This window comes from Pristiophorus japonicus, unplaced genomic scaffold (genome assembly GCF_044704955.1).
Source record: "Pristiophorus japonicus isolate sPriJap1 unplaced genomic scaffold, sPriJap1.hap1 HAP1_SCAFFOLD_45, whole genome shotgun sequence".
NCBI classification, from domain to species: Eukaryota; Metazoa; Chordata; class Chondrichthyes; family Pristiophoridae; genus Pristiophorus; species Pristiophorus japonicus.
In genome coordinates, this window is record NW_027254352.1 from 3,810,272 (window position 1) to 3,821,071 (window position 10,800).

Genomic DNA, 10,800 nt, shown 5'->3' on the forward strand with positions numbered 1-10,800 from the left:
TTCCAGTGTTTTTCATAATTTTTATTCGGTTTTTAGTCACGTTGAAAATCAAATCTTTATAATGAAACAAATCCACACAGAATCCCAAGGGTTGGGAATTATTTGGAATAACAGTCATTGCTACTTGCCGACGGGGTGGAGAGGCACATCTTTCTGTTTATTTCTGTTTCTTATTTTGCTGATAAACGATGAACCGGAGGCCTGTTCCCGCAAATGCTCAAAAGTAGGAACAGACAGCCAGAACGGTTCTGTCGCCTGGAGATGGGCAAAAGACTGCAGTTCAGGACAAAAACACTAAATGAAATGTTCACCCGGCACCGAGAGTGAAAAATCCCGAGAAAGGGACAGAATGAAATAGATTTCAGTGGATGCCTACCCGCACGTGATGCTGCGGATGCGCGGACACATCTTTGGTGTTCTCCACAAAAAATGGCATTTGCTACGAACAGTTTTACCTGGCGCGAAAGTGGTGAGACTTTGGAAGGAGCAAGCAGGAAAGACTGTGTTGGTCTGCTTGTTGGCAAGCAAATGTGTAGCAGCTTCCCTGGTGGTTCAGTTTTTAGGTTTCGGCGCTTTCACCGCTGCGGCCCGGGTTCGATTCCCGGTCAGGGAACATTGTATTTTCGGCCGTTTGAACTGCAAGGCTGTTCCTGAACAAATTCACAGCTCACTGCACTCTTGCTGCCCCAACCATCAGCAGCGCATCATTCGTTGTAGTGATACAGCACACACTTCTGTGCCTTCCGTTTCAAAGTCAGCAGCAAATGAGGAGATCTCGCTCAACTAGTGCTGATTGACACCGTAAATGTTGCCAATCATGGCTAACTTTAGCCTTCCGTGTACATTTTTTGCGGCACATCACTCTAGCTTACCATCTGTCAATGCATTGCCAGTGTGGAAATATTCAGCATTTTAAACTTAGCAACGTCTGCAAGACTGGAATCAGTGAATGCCTGGGCCATGGCCACTGATAACTTATCCCGAGCATTCATTTGGCCTGGGCCCCTCCTATATTGCACATTGGCTCACTGTGTGTCTATGTTTAGCGTTCACAGGCAATTTACAAGCTCTGAATTTCCCAGCAGTGAATTCATGGAGTGATTGATCTAACCGATATTCAACATCAGTATTGTTAAGTCTCTCCTTTATTCGCGACACTTATCTCTCTTCAGCATAGCACTGCTATGGACTGAACCTGTTAGAATTTCACCTTGCCTCGGGGTCAGTGCGGCTATGTGGGACTTCGGCCGGTCTCCCTTTCACAGCCCATCAGTGTCGAGAAAAGAACGGGGTATTTTACTGACATTTTATGTTCTCAAACAGTTATAAACTCTCCAGTATATTTCACTGTGTCTTCAAGACGGTGAGATCGTGTCTGTTGTGCAAGCTTTCTTTCTTTATGAACACTTCAGCAGAACATTAAATCAACATGTGGAATTGAATTGCTGATTGACACTGTAAATTTGCCAACATTTAACTGCAGTGTGAGAACAATCACCGTTATAATTAGGCTTCCATTACGTTCTTGCACGACATCACCCTAAGTAACCTAGTTGATCACAGCACAGATATCAGTTAATTCATTGCCAGTGCGAAAAAATACACATTTTGAACTTAGCAACGTCTACAAGACCATTGCCTGGATCGTGGGCACTGATAACGGAACATGAGCATTAAGATTTTCGGTATCATTATACTTTACATTGACACAACCTGAGCTCTGAGATGTGTTTGGGACCCATTGTCCCGAAACGAGGACAGAGTGGGTGGGGCAATTCCTTCCGGGGTCAGGTTTTCTTTCAAAAAGGTGTGAGAAAACTTTGCTTCGTTCACTGTCAGACCGAAATAGTTCATTTGGGAAGGCGTTTGACTGAAGATCCAGATGGTTCATGGCTCAATCCCGTGTTTCAGCAATTTTTGGTTATTTCGCGTTCCCTTCATTCTGAGGGGAGTGGCTGATTTTATATCGGGACAGTGGGCTGTTCAGCGATTGCGTGATAATAATTTTCAACATGAATTGTTTTTAGATTTAGCGCTCTTTTTCTGTTACGTTCTATTTACACTCTGCGCAGTGTTGTAGAGGAACAGTGAACAATGTTTAAGCGATGTGATGTGTTCAATGTTTTTGCAGTAAATCTGTCACCCAGTGTGAGTCGGAAACACAATCCCCTCAGACTGGCTTTCACGCAACTTTAACACAATTTGTGGCCGGTTAGCTCAGTTGGTTAGAGCGTGGTGCTAATAACGCCAAAGTCGCGGGTTCGATCCCAGTGTTTTTCATAATTTTTATTCGGTTTTTAGTCACGTGTAAAATCAAATCTTTATAATGAAACAAATCCACACAGAATCGCAAGGTTTGAGAATTATTTGGAATAAAAAAGTTATTGCTTCTTTGCCGACGGGGTGGAGAGGCACATCTTTCTGTTTATTTGTGTTTCTTGGTTTGCTGATAAGCGATGAACCGGAGGCCTGTTCCCGTAAATGCTCATGAGCAGGAACAGACAGACAGAACGGTTCTGTCGCCTTGAGATGGGCAAAAGGCAAATGCCTGTAGACCTGTGAACCCTGAGAACCAGCCCAGGAAGAGGAGGAAGGGGCTTACTACAATTCACCATCCAGAGGGAGAGGAGGAGAGCAGAAAACAGCATCTTTATCAGTACTAGAGAGAGTTGGAGAGAGCGGGAAATGAACAATTCTATATCCATCCAGTGTGGAAGGAGGGAGATTCTACAATCTTTGACAGATGGGTGTACTGGTGCATTCCCCTAAAGACTTTGTGTTATCAGTGAGGGGAGGAAAGAAGATGTATTTGAGGCCCGGAACATCGCGGTGTTGTGTGTGTGTGGAAGTGTGTGTGGGGGTCTTGCTAAAAACTCGGCCCCACACACCACTGAAGCACCCCTCCCCCATTGCCTAGCCTGGGATAGCTGGAGCTACCTTGCTGAAGATTTGTTAATCACCCCAATTAGCATCGTTTGGAGTACTGTGCCTGGGTGGCTCCAGTTGCCACAGGTGAAGACATCTTCTCCCTCCACCCGAAGACCATTCTTAAGACTTTGTCCTTTCACCATCTGGGGGGTACATCCCAGCAACAGCTGCTCATCGCTGTGAGGGGAGAGTTGCCCTCACAGCTTCCCTCTTTCCCACCCCCTCGCTCTCTCACTCTGTCACTATCTCTGTCTCTCCCCTCTCTCTCTCTGAGAGCCCCTTTCCTCTTTAACTAAACAAATTAAGACAACTGAGCAGAGTGAGAAAGGCCCCTCCCCAAATCGTTAACTGGGGGAGAGGTGTGCCTCCTTAAGAGCTCCCTCTGCTCATATATTAAACGAGCCCGTTAAGAACATTAACGCCTGTGACTTTGGGGTGAGTGCAGACCTTAAAGCGACCCCGTGATGGCGACACCATCCACGCCGGTGACAGGGCCAGCGAAGACTTATGCGCAGGCGGCATCCATAGCCACAGCGCCTCCTGCGCCTCCTGCTGCCCTGCCACCATTTAGACTAATAACTAAGAAATATGGGGTCAATAACTACACACATCCCACAATGAGCATTGAGGAGTGCCTGCGGGCGATAGCTGGGGTAGTCGTCCCCTCGGCCATTGTCGCAGAATCAAAATGTCTGGGAAGGCTTTGTTCTTCCTGGGTTCAGAGCGGGCGGTGTCCCTGGCCCTCGAAAAGGGGCACACGGTGGGCGGGACGTTCCTGTCGATGGACCCTCTCGAGGCCACTGCGCAGAGGGTCATTCTCTCAAACATCCCGCCGTTTGTTCTCACTGAGCTCCTCCTCCCTCACCTACACCAACTGGGGGAGGTAAGTCAGGGATTAACCCCATAGCGCTCGGCCTCAGGGAGAGCAGCCTGCGCCACGTGTTCTCCTTCCGCCGCCAGCTCTTTGTCCAGCTGGCGCGGGAGGTGACGCCGGAGGGATCATTCAATGTGGTGCATGAGGGGACTGCCTACCGCGTCTTCTTGACGTCGGACGGCGCGCGGTGACATGCCTGTAGGGAGGTGGGGTACGTTCGTAAGAACTGCCCCGCCTCCAAGGCTGCCAAACCACCAAAGGCGGCCAAGGCTGGCGCAGCCGCCACGCCTCCCCCTAGTAGCATGAGCATACCGGGAGCCGTAGGTGCTTCGGCATCGTCGGAGGCATTTGTTTTCACGGCCTCCGGCATGGGGGAGAGAGAGTGTTCGGGTGGAAAGAAGGCGCGGAGGAAGACTAAAAACCTCAAGGCGGGTCCCCTCAATGCGCCAGAGAGTCCAATCACCGCGCTCAGTCCAAGCCTGTCACCGGCGAGCGCGGGGTGCCGTGAGCCTGTGCCCGAGCCCTCGACCAATACCGCAGGGGGGCTCGGGAGCAGGCAAGAAAAACAAAAGGGGGGAGTGGTGCGGGAGGCCTCGGCAGACATGAAAAAAAAGGAGGCGCCGCTCCAATGAAGCGGAGGGGAACAACATACCTTCGTCCCGCGTCCCCCACCAGCGCCCACAAACTGCGCCGGAGGCGGGAGGAATCTGTCCCCTGGGAGGGTGAGACAGTCGAGGCTGCCCAGCCTCTGCCTCCTGGGGATGGCAAGAAAGATCTGCCTGTCGTGGGGGGCGTGGCACCGGCAGAGGAATGCGTTGCCGCCAGCCGAACGTCCTGGGGACTGACGCGGGCGGGGCTGAAAAGGCCGAACCTGAACCCGCCCACGAAACAATCAACAACCCCGGGGACTTGCTCGATTCGGCAGAAAAAGGACATTTTATAAATTTTTATGAATAATCCACACGCTGGGCCGGAGGGTTGCGGCGGGGGGGGGGAGAAGAACACCAATCCTCGCCCCCAACTTTGGGGCTGGGGGAATTGGAGGACCTGGAGAATTTCTTTTACCAGGTCTCTCCATGTTCCCCAGTCCCTGTGGCGGAGGAGGAACGTCTTCTGCTGCCGCTTCCTGACCCAGCACCACAGTTAAAAGAGCCCAGTGGGGACTCCTCTGCCGAAGATCCTGGGGGTGGGAACGGAGCAGAGCGAGGGCCGGATGGAGCGGCCCGGCCGTTTGCTGTACCTCGTGCGGTCGACAGGCCGGCTGCTGATGGCGACCTCCCGGAGGGGGACCGGGACTCTGTGGAGGATGCGGGAGAAGAAATGGAATCCATCGCCAGTGAGGTGGTGGATCTCCTCGCGCCCGCCGCTAAGTCCCCCCTCATTCCTGTCAAGGAGCTCCGGAACTTTTTGATCCAGAGCCAGGGTCACCGCAACCGAGCCCATCTGGCTCTGGAAAAATGGTCCGAGCCGATGTTGCTCATCACGTCCGTAAGCGCCGCCACTAAAACTATGGCCGCGGGCGGGCCCTTATCAAATGTGCAAAGACTTGAGCTGCGCCGGTTCAAAACGTTCCTCGCTGGGTTGCTGAGGGAGTGGAGGTCAACAGACGACTCCACTCCCCCCCACAATAGGTTGGGTGGAGGTTGCACTCTGCTTTTGTCATGAAGATAACCATAGCCAGCCTCAACATCAACGGCAGCAGAGAGGCACACCGTAGATTTAACAATTTTTCGCTCCTGCGGGAGTGGAAATATGCGGTGTGCTTCCTGCAAGAAACCCACACTGTTCCACGAGACAAAGCCACGTGGCTCTGGAATGGTTAGGAGAGGTCCGCATAAGACACCTCACCACCACTTCTTGTTGGATGGCCATCTTCTGGCCCTGCATTTTCAGCCGGAGATCTTGGGTTTCGAGGAGCCCGTGCCAGGCCACTTGCTGCACATCACGGTTCGCCTGGGGGACGTGCCACTCCATATCTTGAACGTGTACGCCCCTCAGACCGGCCCGCAGCAAACGTGCTTCTTCAAAGAAGTGTCCGCTCTTCTTGGATCCGTCGACGTCAGCGACTGCATTGCCCTCGGGGGGGATTTTAACTGCACCCTCGAGGCGAGGGACCGCTCCGGTGCCCCACAGAGCATGATGGTGATCGAGAAGTTGAGGGACCTGGTCGGGTCCTTCGACTTGGTGGACCTTTGGCGAAATGCCCATCCCGACTCCAGCACCTTTACTTGGGTGAGACCTGGAGTAGGATGGTCCAGAGTCGACCGCCTTTACGTGTCTCAGGCATATGTTTCCTGCGTCCCGGCGGCCTCCGTGCGGCCGGTGCAGTGTTCGGACCACCACCTAGTGTGGGCGGAGCTCGCGTCGCTCCGCGCGATGACGGGGTCCGCGTAATGGCATTTTAACAACCAGCTGCTGGAGGACGAGCGGTTCCAGGACTCATTGCGTCGTTTCTGGGCCGACTGGAGAAAGAAGCAGGGGGGCTTCCCCACCTTGAGGCTATGGTGGGACGTGGGCAAGGCTCACGTCCATGTCTTCTGTCAAGAGTATGCGAGGGGGTCGACCAAGAGGCAGGCGGCTAGGGTCGGGCGCCTAGAAAAAGAGGTGCTAGACCTGGAATCCCGTCTCGGTCAAGTCGTCGAGGACCCGGTCCTGTGGACGGATTACGAAGCGAAGAAGGACGCGCTGAAGGACGTGCAGCTCGTCGGGTCCCGAGGCGCATTCGTGAGGTCGCGGATCCGGTTCCTGCGGGATCTGGACCGCTGCTCCCCCTTCTCCTACTCGTTGGAAAAAAGATAGGTTCTCCCTCAGCAGCACTTGACACTGCTGGCCGATGACGGCTCTCTCGTCTCGGATACGGAGGGCGTCATCAACAGGGCCCGAGACTATTACGGGGCTCTATTCTCTCCGGAGCTGTCCAGCGAGGAAGAGCGTAGAGTGGTAGAGTGTTGTGGGAGGACCTGCTGAAGGTCAGCCCGGAAGGCGCCGAAAATCTGGAAGCTTCGCGAAGCCTGGCGGAGATGACCGGCGCTCACGACCTGCACTCGAGGCGAAAAGCCCCGGGGCTGGACGGGCTGACCGTGGAGTTCCACAGGGCATTCTGGGACGTGCTGGGGGGCGACTACGCGCGGGTCCTGGGGGAAAGTCTGGCGACCGGCGAGATGCCCCTCTCTTGGCGCAGAGCAGTCATCATCCTGCTGCTGAAGAAGGGTGATCTCCGCCTCCTTAAGAACTGGCGCCCGGTCTCCCTCCTCAGCACGAACTACAAATTCTTCTCCAGGGCGATGTCTGCTCGCATTGGCGTCGTGCTGGACCATATGATCCACCCCGACCAGTCCTACACGGTCCGGGCCGGACACTCCATGATAACGTCGATCTGGTCCGGCACCTCATCCATTATTCCCAGGAGGCTGGTCTGTCGATCGCGTTCCCATCTCTCGACCAAGAGAAGGCGTTCGACAGGGTGGATCACGATTATCTGTTTGGAACTCTGCGCGCTTTCAGGTTCGGGATGCATTTCGTCGCTCGGATCCGACTTTTTACGCAGCGGCGGAGTTTCTGATTAAGGTTAACGGGTCCTTGTCGGCGCCCCTTCGCTTTCGGAGAAGGATGAAGCAGGGATGCCCCATATCCGGCCAGTCATATGCCATTTGCGTGGAGCCTTTCCTGTGCCTCCTGCGGACGAGGTTATCGGGACTGGCTCTGCAAGAGCCGAGCGTGGAGGTCGTCCTCTTGGCTTACGCCGATGACGTGCTCCTCACAGTAGAGGATCCCGCTGACCTGCGGAGGATGCGTGAGTGCCAGGAGATTTACTCGGCCGCATCCTCTGCCAGGATCAACTGGGAGAAATGTTCCAGACTCCTGTTGAGTCAGTGGTGGGGGGACTTCCTGCCGGAGGAGCTCAGGCCTTTTGCCTGGAGCACGACCCACCTCCTCTATCTGGGAGTCAACCTTAGCCCCAACGAGGAAGCCTAGCCGGCAAACTGGCAAGAGCTGGAGTCCAAGGTCGCTGCTCGCCTAGGACGCTGGACAGGACTGCTCCGAGTGCTGTCCTACAGGGGTCGATCGCAAGTCCTAAACCAGCTGGTGGCCGCTATGCTGTGGTACCGGCTGGTCACTTTGACCCCTCCTCCTGCGTTTGTCGCCAAGATACAGAAGAAGCTGGTGGACTTCTTCTGGAACAATAGGAAGCACTGGGTCTCTGCCGTGGTCTTGAGTCTCCCGCTTATGGAGGGCGGTCAGTCGTTGGTGTGCATCAGCACCCAGTTAGCGAGTTTCCTTCTTCAGACCCTGCAGAGATACCTTTACATCGAGCCCCCTCCTAGGTGGCGTGCGCTGGCAACGTATTTCTTCCGCCTGCAGCACGGCCTCAAATACGACACGCAGCTCCTGTTTGTGAGCTCGGGGGGCATCAGGACCGCCGTCCAGGAGCTGCCTGTCTTTTACAAGGAACTCACCAGAGTCTGGAACAAAGTCTCCACCAAGCGCAGCTCTCCATTGCCTGGAGTGGCGGCTTTCCTGCAGGAGCCGCTGCTCGGGAATCCGTACCTCCACGACCGAGGTTTTAGGTGGCGGACAGACGAAAAGGCTGTGGCTGGTGAGGTGACCAGGGTCAGGGACCTGCTCAATGGCGGAGGAGTGGGCTGGATGGCGCCAGACCTGCTGGCAAGGCGCCTAAATTCGGCCGACGTCCGCCGCGTGGCCGATGCCATCGAGTCGCTAAAAACATCTTTGGGCCCTGTCTCCGTTTGGTGTGTCGAGGAGGCTCATGGACGTGGGAAGATCCCGTCCGAACTGACCCCCGTCCGGACGGAATTACTCATCGGCGCCAAACCGCGGAACCTCCCTCAGGAGCCGGCGCCTCAAACTTGAGCCGCCTGGGGGAAATCCCCTCCGTGCCTTTCAGTTCCGCACGGATGGTTTTCCTGTACGGGCTGCTCCTGCACACTCTCAACTTTGCCATCCTCGCCTGGTGTCCGGACACGCCATGGCGTACCATCTTGCCATCCGGAGGAGGCGGGGGTCCCCGATGGAGTGCACTCTACGCAGGAGTCCACCCACTGTTTATCGCGGACTTGACCTGGAGGGTGGTGCACGGAGCAGTGCCGTGCAACAAATGTTTAAGCCAGTTCACGGGCTCCCAGGCCGCCTGCAATTTCTGCGGTCTGGAAGAGTCCATGTCGCACGTTTTTATTGAATGTACAAGGTTGCAGCCCCCGTTCCAATATTTAAAGGGGCTGCTCCTGAATTTCTGGCTGCACTTCAGTCTCACACTCCTGATCTTTGGGCACCCTGTGCGGTGGGGAGCGGGTAGTTCCGAGGACATCCTCGTAGGACTGCTCCTGGGCACGGCCAAGGGTGCCATCAACCGGTCGAGGCAGCGGGCGGTCGGAGGGGTCGTTCAGCCTGACTTTCTGCCGCTCTTCTCCGCGTACATCCGCGCCAGGGTGTCCTTAGAGATGGAGCACGCGGTGTCCACCGGCATGCTCCCGGCCTTCCGTGAGATGTTGGCGCCGGTGACACTGGAGTGCATCATCATCACCGGCAACCAAATTTTAATTTGATTTTATGTTTTAAAGTTTAATTTGTTTTAATTGCCGGGTTTTTTTTAGTGTCCCCCTCCCCATTTATAGGGGGCACTTGTAAAAATTTATGATTTTATTGCCCAATAAAATCACAAATGGAAACAAAAAAAAAAATTTTAAAAAAAACACCAAAAAAACCAAAAAAAGGGGCAGTTGAAAAATGTTTGGAGTGTCCCCCAGATCGGGGGTCACTTGACCTAATGTTTATGTGTCTCCTCTAAAAGAGTTGTGTCTGTTTAAAGGGGCAGTATCACTGTGCCTCTTTCATCATCATCATCATCATCATCATGGTGGGAAGTCCCTGGGGATGGAGGAAGACTTGCTTCCAGTGTAAAGGTGAATTGTCAGGTGACTGAACAGCCCAATGGAATGAGAGTGTGTGTCACAGGTGGGGCAGACAGTGGTTGAGGGAAAGGGAGGGTGGGACAGGTTTACCACTCACTCTTTCCGCTGCCTGAGCTTGATTTCTGCACACTCTCGGCGATTGTCAGTGCCCTCCCGGATACACTTCCTCCACTTTGGACGGTCTGTGACCAGGGACTCCCAGGTGTCGGTGGGGATGTTACATTTTATCAGTGAGGCTTTGAGGATATCCTTGTAACGTTCCCTCTGCCCATCTGGGGCTCGCTGGCCGTGTCGGAGCTCCGAGTACAGCATTTGCTTTGGGAGTCTCGTGTGGGACATGTGGACAATGTGGCCTGCCCAGCGGAGCTGGTCCAGTATGCTCAGCGCTTTGATGCTGGGGATGTTGGTCTGATCGAGAACACTGACGTTGGTGTGTCTGTCCTCCCAGGGGATGTGTAGGAGATTGCGGAGACAGCGTTGGTGGTATTTCTCCAGCGACTTGGGGGGTCTCTGTGCCTGTTTCAATTTGCATTATCTCTGTCCTTGTTTAAAGGGAGAGGAGTGCAATTTTGCTCCTTTGGGTCTCCTGTCAGTGCCCCTGGCTGGCGATAACGGGGTTTAAATGAGTTTGTGACCAGACGCGGTGAGAACAGCACCTCCTGCTAAACCTGTCGGCAGTTTTGAGGTGGCGGTAACACGTTGCGCCTCACTTTGCTGCGCTCCGTGATGCTGATGTTATCGCCGTGCACAGCGCCCCGGCTCAAACATTGGCTCTCGCCCCCTGGTTCTGACCCAACAGCTTCAGCAGTCGCCGTTCAGTCGGATGTCGGCTTGTGGAGCGCTATTTAATGGTGCCATCATCCGGTTTACTTTTAATCGTGCATTAATGCTTCTTTCTTAGTTTTACACAGTCTCTGTTGCTGTTTAAACGGAAAGAGTCTCTGTGCCCATTCAAAGTGAATTTCTTTGGATTCTCATATTACTTCACACAGGTATGCCCCATTTGTGATTTTGCAAACACAACAGGTCAGCACCAGTGACACCCAACCTCAATGCTCACATCAGCAT